Source organism: Microtus oregoni, unplaced genomic scaffold, assembly GCF_018167655.1.
Source record: "Microtus oregoni isolate MIOR12 unplaced genomic scaffold, Mior012 000004F_ref0000308, whole genome shotgun sequence".
In the NCBI taxonomy this organism is placed as follows: Eukaryota; Metazoa; Chordata; class Mammalia; order Rodentia; family Cricetidae; genus Microtus; species Microtus oregoni.
This window is the reverse complement of record NW_024543063.1, coordinates 7,376,634-7,390,674: the sequence shown is the minus strand read 5'-3', so window position 1 is coordinate 7,390,674 and position 14,041 is coordinate 7,376,634.

Genomic DNA, 14,041 nt, shown 5'->3' with positions numbered 1-14,041 from the left:
TACTGAGTTTTCTCATTGAAGAGCAGGCTTTTGTGTTTTCTATGTGAATCCTGTATCAGATACAAGTCAGGGAGCAGTTTCTAGTCCCTTGGGAGCCAGGGAGACAGATGGTTCAGTTGACAAGAGCTCTCTGACAAGCAGGGCTTGAATTCAGTCCCCAGGAACCCATAGAAAAGAACCTGCATGACGGCATGAATTTGTAATCCCAGTAATGGGGAGGCAGAGACAGGCCTATCCCTGCGTCTCTTTGGCCAGTCATCTCGTGGCACGGCAAGTTTCAGGCCAATGAGAGAGCCTGTCCCAAGAAACAAGATGGACAGCAGTGGAGGAACTGCACTTGAGATAATGAGGATGGTTGCCTACATGCACATAGGCACCTGCATGCACGCACGAACACACACACACACACTCGCGCGCGCGTTCTGTTTCCTTGTATGCGTCTTTCCCAATTCCTCTAATCATAATATAGCCAGAATTATCTCCTCCCTCACCGAGGATGCCCCATCATATGTCTCTATACATTGGCCAGAGTTTAATATTCTGGACATAGTTTTTCACAGATGGAGTGAGGCTTTTGTTTTTTTTTTTGTTTTTTTTTTTTTTTTTTTTACCTAGGGAACAGTATGTCTATAACTGTAGACTAGAATGCTTTGGCTGATCTACTGGTAGGCCAGCCCAAGCGTTCCTTCTCACAAATTCATTTCACAGTCCCCTAAAATGTGAGACATTGGCTCTGAGATACCATCCACGAGTTTTATCAACCTGCCAAAATCCATGGACACTCCATGGAAATTACCCATGTCCATCACCAGAACTTCTTAAATATCTAGTTCAGATCAAAGTCAAAATGAAAACCATATTTGCTCAGGTAGGAATCTCTGTAGAATCCTGATCACACAGAGAGAAAAGGGAAGTGGCCGCTTTTTTAAAGGGAGAGAAACCACGCCCCAATGGGCTGGTACCTCAGCGGTGATAGGCTGGAGGAGTGGGAGGACCTCCCGCAACAGAACAGTTCCAGGTGACATGGGACATGTGTCTGTTCTATGAGAAAGGAACAAAAGAAAATATGATGTCCCTCTAGCAAACGACATAAATGGAGTCAGCCAATAACGGGACATTAGGGAGCTCTGCTCTGAGGTCCTGGTGCCTCTGCAGTGTGGGTCCTCCAGCAAGACATCCAGAGAAGGTGAAATAGGTCCAGCTCTCACACATCTGATAGGACCTGCAAGGAAAAGAGGATGGACATGTGGCCCCTTGGCAGGCGCAGCCAGATGAGGAGGTCTCTCCAGGGATGAGAAGACCCCATAAAGCACAGTCTGGACCCTCCAACTCAGCATTTCCCCCACCCTGTCTCTCTTCCCAGAGTCCACAGCTTCCCACACCACTGTCCCGACAAAGGCCACAGCTGTCCTGGAAATGCCCAATGAAAGGTATGCTCACCAAATGGGACACCTTGATCGTGGGAACTTTCTAAGCCCTTGTTCCTCTCACAGGAAGCCTCTAATTCTCCGGCAGGATCCTGGGAGCACAGCATCATTCTCAAGAGGATGTGCCACCCTGCAGATCAAGGACCAGCTGAAAGCTGGCAGAAGAGGCTGCTGCCACCGCCTCTCATTCTGCCCTCCACACCCTGCTGGGTAAAAACAACAAGCCAGCTGGAATCTCTAAGACGACAATGCTGAGTTCACATGTGGCTCCCACCTCCCGTACAGACCCAGAGTCAACAACCTCGTTACGTTGCCAAATGTGAGAACATCTCTTTTGAAGAATTCTCAAAGCAAGATGACGATCCGTGGCTAGAAAATGGTGTCACTGGTTCCATAAATCTGGTGACATAAATCCTGGCACATGTCCTGCCGGGTAGGTGGAAACTGGCACTGGGACGAGGACGAGGATTGTGCTGACTAGGTGGGCGTTCTAGTTGAGGAACCAAGGTGACTCTCAGGATGTGAAAACAGAAACTGTTCACTCTGGCTCCTTGATCTGGGACTTCAAGAGAAGAATGACCTCAGGGTACTTGACCACAGCCGCTTCCATCACAGAGGAACAACCGGACACCTTTGCAGAGCACATGACCCTGGGACATTGCTGGCATTCTGGCCATGGGCATCTGCCTAGCTCACCATGACCATGCCCACACTCTGCCCTCCAGCCCCACTGCACAGCCTGTAGGAACTCTGCAGTCCCCACCTGGTCACCTTTGGAGGGCAGGGACACCTCTATGGTCAGAAGCCTATAAGTCCCCACATGCCAGGATGGGGACAGAATATCTTACCGAAATCCTTCCAGAAAAATTTAGTTTTTAATCTGGAAGCAACCATAAATGGTAAATGGGTCGAAGATTGGTTTTTATATACGAATTTTCAGGTCTCCAATTAAGGTCCTATCAAAGGGTTGCACATTGACATTTGGTGGAGTAAGAGCGCACAGAAACTAGATTGCTTCCTTTGGAGAGGCTGTGCTCAGAGAGAACTGTGCAGCTGAGGAAAAATTGCATTCTGATCCAATCTAATACATGCCTCCAGCCAATAATCTAGACGCCTACTGGGATAGCTCTGTCTCTTTCATATCTCCCGCTCCTCAGACAACCTCCCTTTCTTCCTCCCTCCACGGGCGCTTCTGAGTCTTGGAGGGTGTAGGTAATAGTGAGAGTCGGGCAGCTAGGCATGCAGTGTATGGTAGTCCCTGTAATGCAGGTCACAGATGTGTGAGTCTGGCTTGGTCTTTACTGTGCCTCACAACCCCGGCTGGCACGACTATGGTCTGTTTTCAGTTGAGAGTCTGCCCAGCGGCTCTTCTGTCACCCCAGGACGGCCTCCTCCTCCTGGTATGCTGCCTCTGAGTCTGATTCACTTTGTACCTTGGTTCTCAAGCCTGTCCCTCTCAAGAGTGTCACTTCTCTCTACCCTGGCCACTCCTTTGGGAAACTTCCTACCCAAACTCTAGAGAGCTTTGTGGGTCCTCCCCGTGTAGAACCAAGCCTCTCTAACTGCCCTCCCTGCCTGGTGAAGCCAGGACACGGTGGGAGTATTGCGTTCTGCTCTGAGATCATTCTCCTTTCCAAGACTTTAATGGGAAGGGACACAAACCACCCTGCTTTTCGCTTTAACCTGTTAGATTTAGTTTATGGCACATAGTAATGGTTTTCCCCTCCTCGCTCCTTGTCATTCTGTGGAACTATCACCGCAAAATGAAAAGGCTGGATTACGCTGCCTTGAAAGAGCCAATTGTCAGATTGGGGGGCGGGGGGTTAAGCTGTTTAACGTTGTCATTATCTTTGAAAGTAAATTACGTGAATTTACAATGAGATAAACTGATAAGAAGCAAAAGCAATAAACACTCAAAACTCTTGCTTTCTTAATCACTTTACCTTTTACCACCGTGAGACTCTGAGTGTTGTTATTTCTGTGAGTCTCAGGGGTGGAGATATCTTATGAGAGTGGCCTCTGAGACTCAAGTCCTCTCTATTCTCTGTTTACACAAGAGACACGGCAGGTGCCGCAGAGCAGGGCGTGGTTCAGCATACACAAGTTTGGGGATTGGCCTGGACCAGTAGGTGGTTCTTTCCGGACAGGGCCCTAAGTGGGATGACCAGAGGAAGAGACGATAAAGAAGACAGAGATCTGGGGTCTGGAGGCCTTGTACTAGCTATGTCCTATGTCAAGCAGGTCTATGAAGAAGTTTATAAGCTTATATAAGAATCTTGTATACTATTTTCAGGGGGGTGGGGTAAATGGGCCAAAGTCAGCAGAGAGCTTAAGAGAACTCAGGATATCTAAGACCTAGCTGCCTTAGGACTGATAGCCACAGCCTTTCAGAGGGGAAAGCCAGCTTCCCTGGAACTGAAACCTTAGTCCTTCCAGGTCCCAGCCCATACCTTGCCAAGTAGGCTCCTGGGCAAGGACGCAGAACTAGCTTCCCTTTATCACCAGGGCCTCTCAGGAAGCATTGGAGCAGTTTGGTGCCCAACAAAGCTGTTATAAAACCTGTCATTTTGTATGACTAATGCACACTAATAAAATACTTTCTAGAGAATAGCTTGTCTTTGACATCTGAAAATTCAAATACAGGACGTCTGGAAAATAATTGGCTTTAAATTTTATTTATTAATATTATTATTGTGCATGGGTACATGTGGGTGTGGGGCATGTGTGTGCCATGCTACGCACACAGAATCAGAGGAAACCACTCAGGAACTTGATCTCTTCTTCCATAAGAGGTTCCGGGATTGAACCCAGGTCTTTGGGTTTGAGCCATTTCACCTGCCTGAGTGGGGCAAGCGCTCTACTTTTCTGGTTTTTATCCAAGATCCCACTATACAAGATTGTGTTTCCAGATCAACTTTCCATACATCTATTTCCTTCATGCTTTTGTAACACCTTTAATAAAAGAACTTAACAGAAAAACTAGTGCTTTTTGTAAAAGTTCAGACAAGGGCTGGCAGGACGGCTCATCGGGAAGAGGTGCTTAGGCGTGACCTTGATAACTTCAATACCGTATCACCTTCTGCTGGGGAGGTGGTACCCTTGCAAACATCATGAAAGGCAGGGAAACAAACCTTGAAGAGCGGAGAATGAAAACTCGGTTTGCCTGACTTAGTCAGACTGGATCAAACTTCTGGAGAGTCTGACGCCAGGTGGTTTATTGCCAGCACTTTTAAATACCGTGCGATTTGGGGGAAAGTTTCCTGGTGCAATATAATTCCCTGTGCATGTGGAGGCATAATTACATCAAAACTCGACTCAGAGTACATGCCATTTCTTCCAAGGAGATGAGTTCTAGAGATAGGCTGCCTGTATTAGCTTAAGGGCCCAGAGAAGGACCTAGCTTGGTCTCAGCCATACAGATAGTACAGAGGTCATTTGGGCTACTAGCCACCTCTCTCTGGTCCTGGTTGTGGGAGCTCACAGGGGAACCTCTGGCTATACAGATGATAACGTAGGGGTCATTTAGACTATTAGCCACCTCTGGACCTGGTTGTGGGAACTTGATATGGCCTGACCCAATGAATAACACAGATCACTTGGCTGTTAATCACCTCCAATTCCCGGACGTTCTGAATGGAAAAGCAGGTTATACTTCCTTTCCTTCAAGAGGACGAAGCTATGTGCTTAACACTCCTGGTTTCCATGGTGATCTGTGGATGCAAGAACCTTCATGCTCCCAGGAGTCCTCTGACCTCCACAGGTGTGCCACAGCATGCGTGCATTTACACACACACACACACACACACACACACACCCGCACTCACACACACACACACACACACACACACAAGATAAGTAAACAAACAAGTACATACATTCTAAAGGGATCCAGGAAGATGACTCAGCAAGTAAAATGACAGGGGTTCGAGTCCCCAACACCCACGTAAATGTTGGTGGTCGTGGCAGCCTGCTTGAAAACCCAGAACTCAGGAGGAAGAGACTGGGCTTCTGCCGAGCAAGCTGGCTGGCTAGAATAGCTGAATCAGAGAGACCTGGGTGCAGTAGGAGGTCCTGCCTTCATGCATAGTGAGGAGAGAAATTCAGGAAGACACCTGAAGTCCACCATTAGACTCCACATGTGTGTGTATGTATGCCCACACATGCGCAAACATGCATACACATACCCCGTGTGTGTGTATGTGTGTGTGTGTGTGTGTGTGTGTGTATTAATGAAGTACTTCTTTCTGGCTTCCTAGTGTGTTTATGAGCATCTTTACACGACCCTAGTATTTGTCAAATAACAAACATTTCTTCAAACTTGTCCCAGTGGATGACTGCTTCCAGGACCACTGGTTTTACACCGACAGAATATTTATTCATTGTTCATTTCTGTACATAGATGTATGGCCTTCACACTTCACAGATGTGACAGGAAGTAAAACTACCAGGTCAAAGGGCAGATACAGGTAAAATGTTAGCACACAATGTTAAATGGCTCTTCAAAGACACTGTGGGAAGGAAGTATGAGCTTCAGCAGACAGCTTTATCCTCTGATGACCAGCATTGGTCAGTACCAAACCCGACCACTGACTGAAAAAAAAAAAAGATGAAAAAGTTTTGTACAACCATTTTTTTCTTCAAGTTTTATTTTTTTTTTAATTTTTTCTCTATATTTAATCCTCTCTATTGCTGGCCTGACTTCAAGTGTAATTTTTCTAACAGTGATGGCATTTGGTTTTTGAAATGCTTTATTCTCTCTGTCACCATCTTATTTCTCTTTGGAAAAAAATGACATTAAAAATCAGTCTCCTTAAGAATAGAAAGCCAGGCCTTAGTAGAAGTGAGTTTCTTTCATGAAATCAGTTTATTCCAAGGCAAAGACCTTCCTTGTGGCCGCCGCCTTCTCTGTTGATGCTCGACCAGCGCGCACGGGGCGTGCTGTCTGCTCTCTGCTTACCTGCTTCCTCAACTTTTCCCTTCTCGTTGTGCTGAGAGGTTGAAGGCGTGCGTGTTTCTAATTACAAAAGTGTCTGGACATCAAATATCCCCCATCCAGATTCAGATATTAAAAAAAGGAAACTTCTGAAATGTATTTATCCCTTTTGCTTCCTCCTTTTTGTCTCTCTTCCTGTCTACCTTACTGCCTTCCTTTTTGTCCTGATGCAGCTTAATCCTAACTTGCCCTGTTCAGTTTGCATTTCTCTTTAAAATCTGAGCATTTTCTTACATGATGCAATAATAATGATTCTTTTATTTTGTTATATAATTTATAATTATAATTTACTTATAGTTTATTGCATAGTGAAATGCCCTAACATATATATATATATATATATATATATATATATATATATATTTACTTTTATACAGTTGGTTTGGAAGGACCTGCTTTCAAAATCTACTCTGAATTGCTGGTTTGTCCATCCTGGGCTCTGTGCTGTGCTATCTAGGATTAAAGAGGAAATTCAGTGGAGGGACAGTCCTGGCTCCATTTTTAGCCAACTCTGTCCCGTCTTTTTTCAAACTAAGTAAATTCAGATGGCGAAATCCTTAGAGACAGCTCTTAGGATGGTTATCTGATTAGCCAGACCACGTGAAAGGTAGATCCAGTAACCTTGGTTACATCAGCCTGGGGAAGACCCAGCCAGCCTCCTGGGAAGCCCAGACACTTAGGGTGTTCTTGAGAAAGGAATTCTTTTAAAGTCTGTATCACATTAAGACATTTCTGAAGCCAGCAAAACACTTTCATTGTGTGAAAGGTTAAGCAAAAGGAACTTAGCACTCAGGCGAGGCAGCATTTTTTCTAAGATGATAATTCGGCAGATCAAAGGGCAGATTATGCAAATGTTTATAACGGATTCAATATTTTCTCCAGCAGTCACAGGAGCCTTGTGTGAAGTGGAAGGTGGCTGGGTCTGAAAATACCTGGTTGGGGGCTGCTAATGTCCACTGGAGAAGAGGGAGACATCTAAGGTACCAACCGAAGTCACTCATAGCTAGCACCACACTCCTACCTGGGAGAGCAGCACTGAGACCAGAACTGCGCAAGAATAGAACTTTCCAGAAACACTGGTCTTGACCTTGACCTGGACTGAAAACCCAACAAAGTTACCTATGGAGATAAAGACACCAGGTGAATGAAAGAAGAAATAAAAGGAGGACGTGACTGCTCCTAAGAGGCTGGGGGTTTTATTATAGTTAGTATATTTTGTATATTATATATAATATATTACATATATTATAGATATTATAGTTTATTATAATATAGGCCAAGGCAGAGACATCTGAGAGAGCCCAGAGTGAACATGGTGGGCAAGACTAAGCTGGGCCATGTGAGGAGAGAGGATGGGAGACAGAGAGAGGAACCGGGAACTCAAGACAGGAACCAGAAACCAAGAGGCCAGGAGCAAGCCAGCGGACCGGGAGACCAAGCGACCCATGTAGCCAAAATGGCTGGATTATATAGGAAAGAGAAGCTGGAGGAAGGGGCCCAATTCAGTCCTTGAGCTAGAGAACTTAGGGTAGGGGTGGAGTCTGCCAGCCAAGGTATGTCCTAACTGGAAGTGGGAGAAGCTGGCGGACTGTCTGCTTTAATATGTTAATAGGCACCTCAGCCCTTTGTCCCAGGTTTGAGATCTAATGTCCCTGAAGACCAAATCCCAAACTGAGTGAGAACTTGAGGGAACATTTTAGGCTTCCCTCAGCCTCCATGTTGATCTCAGACACGTCACTCCAGACTCCTCCAGAGAGTCTTTATTCTTTGTGACCTGCTTCCTCCCTATGCAGCTGCTTGTCACCAAGCAGGAGTAATACTACCGTGTCTGTGGAAATGAGAAAAGGTTAGAGCTCAGCTATTCTTTTCCTACAGGAAAACCCAGAGTCTTGTCAAGCTGTCCTGTCGAAACACCTCCTGTCAGGTCCTCCATCTTGGACTTTGTGGGACAGACCCAAAAAGAGACAATCTTAGAATTTCCCCATTCCTCTTCATTTTAACGACACCCCTCCCATCCCCCCCCTCCCCCAGGAGATGACAGCACCTGCCCTGCTGACTGTCCCGAAGTTTCCACAGAAGGATGCTGTACCCTGTAAGGATTCCTGCCCTCTGGTTTCCTTGGCTCTTTCACAGCCCACATTGCTCTCTTCCTCCTCCTCCAGGTGCCTCACAGACGACATGACTCCATGGCAGGCTGGAGCTGCGCGGCTCATCTCTGTGACCACAAGGCTGAGGTATCTGCAATGTGAAGCAAAGGGAATTAGAAAGCAGGGTCTCTGAACTGAACCCTCCCCTGAAATACCATCTTTGTGCACTGTGACAGTAGGCAAGAGAGGCCCCGGTGTGACTCGAGGGCCCCTTAGCTCAGGGGCCACGAGAGGCTGGGCACTGCTGAGTCTTAGTGCCAAGGCAGCCAGTAGATGGCTAACCAGCATGAAGCTTGACTCTTTGAATCCCAAGCAAGGAGGGCCCAACATCCTGTCCTGCAAGATTGTCCTGAAGATGATTTGGTGGAAGCCTGGGTTCAGCATGGGCAGAGCAGGGCCCCATTTGACTCTGATCTCTTCTTCCTTATTTTTCTGTATATAAAGAATAAACTATGGAGAAAGGGGTACAGTATGAACTCCCTCTCCCTCCTCCTCTCATTTCCCTCTCCTTCTGTTTCTCCCCCTCCCCCAAGGGTTTTGTGCTCGCCAGACAAGGCTTTGTGATTTGTATAGCTATAGGAAAACATGCCCTAAAATTTCCCAAGACGTGTATAAAATTGGAATTTGAAACATACATGTTCTAAATTTGTCTATTTATTAGCAGAACAATTGTGACTTAAGGCAGTCTGTGAGTCCAAGTTGTGCGTAACATTTTCCTTGGAGCCTGCCCTTTGATGTTTGCCTTTCAAGGGGTAACACAGAGTTTTCACAGTTTCCAATGGTTTTTATCCTGCCGAAAAAGGCCCATGGGACTTTGTAAACATGGAAGCCATTCCCACACACACCCTTTGCTGTTCTGAACATTTCCCCTTATGAAATTAAAGATTATCTGTGGACTTGTCTTCCCCTGAGATCATAAACTATCGACCCACATCTTAGGGAGTTTCCAGACTGTGGAAGGGACTCCATCACACACAGACACATACAGACGGACACACTGACACACATACACACATAGATACACACACGTACATGCATGCAAGCTGACACAGAGGTATGCACATACAGAGAGATAAGCAGTTCCATAGTTTGAAGTTATTTGTCATGCAATTTGTTTAATTCAGGTGTAACTCTCGCTACTAGCTGCAGTCAGATGCCAGTGAACTGTGATCCCATCACCTTTGACCATTGTGGGCAGAGCATCGATATTAGGAAGAAAAGAAAAAGCAAGTCACATGTTTTTAAGAGGGAGAGGGTTGTGAGTTGGGAACCATGTGTCTTCATTTTCCCCTGGAACATGAAGTGAGAAAAACTATTCACATAAAATAAAGATTCATTTGATTAAGAGAGGTAATAGCACTCATTTCATAATGTGTCATTTGAAGTTGCAAAGCCATCCTTCCTATTTTGGGAGAACCAAGATACGATACATATACCTGTCTAGAGAATGAAGTAAGATCCCTGGTGCTGCTAAGGACCAGATGACAGTATGCATGCTTCTAGAAGGATGGGATCATTTTGGATGCTTTCACTGGGATCCTGTCATACAGCACCCCTGGACAAGCTGCCAACTTCAGACAGGTTTCATAGATCTCCGTGTCTGTGTCTCCTCATCCGTGAGGGCAGTGACAGCACCGGCTTCCTGGGACAACTGGTAGAGCAAGTAAGGTACGGAGTGAGAAGTAGCCAGCCAGCTGGGAAGATGACTGTGGAAAAGATGCTGCTGTGCAAGGGTAAGGACCAGAGTTCGAATCCCCAGAACCCACATAAAGCCAGGTATGTGGTAGCTACCTGCAATCCTGGCACTAAGAAGCCGAGATGGGAGATCCCTGAGGTAAGCTGTCTAGCTAGATACCTGGGATTGGCAAACTCTGGGATCAGCAAGAAGTCCCTGCCTCGATAAACAGAGAGTGATCGAGGAAGACTCAAGGAAGATGCACGGTGTCAACTTCGGGTCTTTACACACAAGCAGACACATATGTACCGTGTGCGCCCCTACACATGTGCGTTTACAGGTACGAAAACAGGAATACACACACGCATGCACACTGAACAAACGCCACCCCTACAAAGTGTGTGCACAGGTAAATATCTGTGTTACCTGTTAACATTGTCGCTGGCAGAGGGATGATGGAAGTTCCCGTTGCAAACTTAGAGAGCTGATCTGAATACATTTCCAGAAAGAGGAAGGAAACTGTGCCCTCCACACAATCTAGTCCAGTTTCCTGCCACCTTGGAAGACAGCACAGGGTGTGGATTGACATTTAGCCAGTTCCTAAATCCTGCACATCAAGGGTCTCTCCTGTGCCACTGTCCCCTTACTTCTGGTGACACTAGGATGGATGAAGGCATTGGTCTAGACAAGAGCTCGGAACTCTCAGAGGCTTGAGGAGCCATGCCAGGGAGAATCAAACTGTGTTGACTCCACTGTGATTCCCCCTGTCTGATCCTTGCTTGAGTCTGGCTGGTGTATGAGCAGGTTGACCAAAGCATCCAGCATCTGCTACTCAGCTGAGTGCCCACTGGCTGATTGTGCATTCCTCTGCTGACCGATTCCCCTGGGACTTTCTTCACCCTTGTCTGCCCTGTCATTTATACACCAGGAAGCTCCAGGCCCTGCCAGTGTTCAGCTGTGTTAACCAGCCAGCAGATGACAGATGGGCATTGATTGCCATGGTCTCCGTGTGAAATGGCTTCCCCCAAAGGCTTGCATGTTGAAGGTGTGGTGATACTTGCCATTTGAGGGGTCTCCTAAAAACATGGGCAAGAGGAAGTGGTCACTGAATTATTACTTTGCTCACTGCTGTAAGAAGCTAGCCAATAAGAAGCCAGTTGAGGGAAGAAGGGGCAGTTTACTTTATGACTCAGAGGGTATAGTCCATATTGCCTGAGAAGTCATGGCAGCTAGTTGCGTTCACAATCAGGAGGCGGAGAGAGATGAATGTTGGTGTGTAGGGGCTTCCTCCTACTCCTGTAGTTCAAGACTCCCGTCCACATTTTAGGGTGGGCCTTCCCAGCTCAGCCAACCCAGAACAGATCATCTTTCAGAAAAACTCCAGAGACTTGTCTTCAAAGCCGCTCTAGATCCCATCAAGCTGGTGGTCAGTATAAACAGAGTCTGTGTCTTTGGGCACTGTATCTTGTCCCAGCTCCAGCCTCTCACTATCTGCTCCCTGTTCACCAAAATGTAAACAGCACCAGCCACAAGCTCCCACCGTCACAGCCTTCTGCCTCACCACAGGACCAAGAGAGCTAACAGCCATGGACTCAAACTTGTAAAAAACTAAAAACAAACAAACAAGACAACTCTCCCCCACTTGATTTGGCTTTGCCAGGGGTGTCACGGAAAAGGTAAGTCTGGCTAGCACACTGATGTGTGGTTATCTTCCGGAGCATCCCCGGAGCTCATGAAGTCAGTTGCCGAGTTTTGTGCGAAGGGATTTTGATTTATTCCAGTTATCTAGAAAATCAAAATGCTGTGTAAGGGTCGACACGAGCCTCCCAACAAATGGGACGTTTGAAGATCTAGAGGTCTGAGTCACATGGAGGAAATGCATGTAGTCCTTCAAACTGCAGAGTCAAGCAAACGGATAGGCCTGTCGAAAGAACGGGGAGTTGTTAGGTGAAGCCCAGCATCCTTCACGTTTACACCTCTTTTTGGATTAGTTCCGACAGCGCCTACAGGGAAAATGCCAGTCGCCCAGTTTCCCAAGACGCCTGGCTTAGAGTCTATTCCCAGGATGCTGTAAGCTCAATATGTGGAAGAAGAAACATCCTCAAGTTCCCAAGAGGAAAACATGTAAGAGTGTGCACAGTGAACGCTCCCCTCCTCCGTCTGGTTAGGGGCCCCATGCTGTGTACCTAAGCACACCCATGTTGTTGGCTTCTGATTGCTGGGTTTCTCTGAACGCTGACCTGGCTCTTCCGCTAGTGTAGACAACCAGTTTGCCACAGGGGTCCCCCATCTCTGTCTCTCAAGCACGGACATTCTTTATAACCACAGGGTCCATCCCATTTTTATGTGAGTTTTGAGGATCTGAACTCCGGTTCTTTTTCAAAGCAACATAGTATCTCATGAGCAGATACAATTCATCTTACCGATGAATATTTATTTAATTTTACTAATAAGAATACTACTATAAAATATTCTTGTCTTGGAAGTTCTGGTTCATTTTATTTTTAAGGTAAAATTATCTTTCTATTAAAAAAGATTTATTTCATTATTTTTTATTATGTGCACAGGTGCAGGTCTATATCTATGTGCGCTGGTGCCTGCAGAGATCAGAGGTATGGGATGTCTTGGGGTTGTAGTTATAGGTAGTAGGAAGCAGCCCTATGTCACATGGGTACTGGGAATTGAACTACGGTCCTCTCTAAAAGCAGTAGGCACTCTTAACTGCTGAGCCATCACCCCATCCTTGAAAACAGACTTTCTAATTTCAAATGGTACATTTTCATTTCTCTGTTTTCTTCCTGATACTTCTCAAAATGTTTCTATTTGTAAATCTTTAGAAAACATTTAGATACCCGCTACATTGTGCCCACAGGTTTTTCTTTCTAACCTTGGTTCTATCTGACTAGTGCCTCCCTTGGATTATTCTTGTTTTTATATAATTTCCCAAGCTCACTGGTTAGTCACTTCTTTAAAATACTTTTATTTTCCAACAGTGAAGGATTCTAAAGCTTTGCCTCAACACCGCTGTATTTATAGTTTTGACGTGTATTTAAGTTTCTGGATTCTCATTAACAATAGATGGTTTTACTTTGTAACTCAAAATGGTCTGGAAGAGTGTTTGATGAATGTTTCAGAATACTTAAAATCTATTCTTATTAGTTTGTGTCTATTTCTAGATTTAGGTCATTTTGGTTAAAAAAAAATGTAATCCATGTAACTTCTACCCTGAGATATAAAATGAAGGTTTTTCCAGCCTTACATGCAACTGCACTCTGTAAATATCCTATGTTTGTGTAGGGGGAAGGGCTTGCCTTTTGTAGAATACAAAACTCAATGCACCTGTTGAAGCATGTTCACTGCAGCTCAGACCCTTTTCTGATTTGATTTCTCATCTCTGTTTAGAAAACAGACAGGAGGCGCGTTAGCAGCCTCGGCCATTACCAGCTTTGGTAATATTTCCTGGCAGTTCTGGTGAGACTCGCAGCCACGTATTAATTTCAGTGTTCTGCTGTTTTGTAGCAGAAGGTCCGTGACTTCATACTCTCTGTAACTTTTGTGTGAAATGTGAAAATAAGTACGTGTTTTGTGTGCGTGGTTTTCTGTATTTCTCAGACTCTGCTGCATTCTCTGAAGCCACTGAGTGTGGCCAAACCACACATGGCCTAGATATCAATTTGCTTAGTAATTTTGCTGATGTTCTCAGAGGCACACTGCTGACTTTTCTCTCACTGAAATCCAGCCAATCCAATGCTGGATCTTATAAAGCCTTTTAAGTTATTAGTTTACATTTCCTAAATGA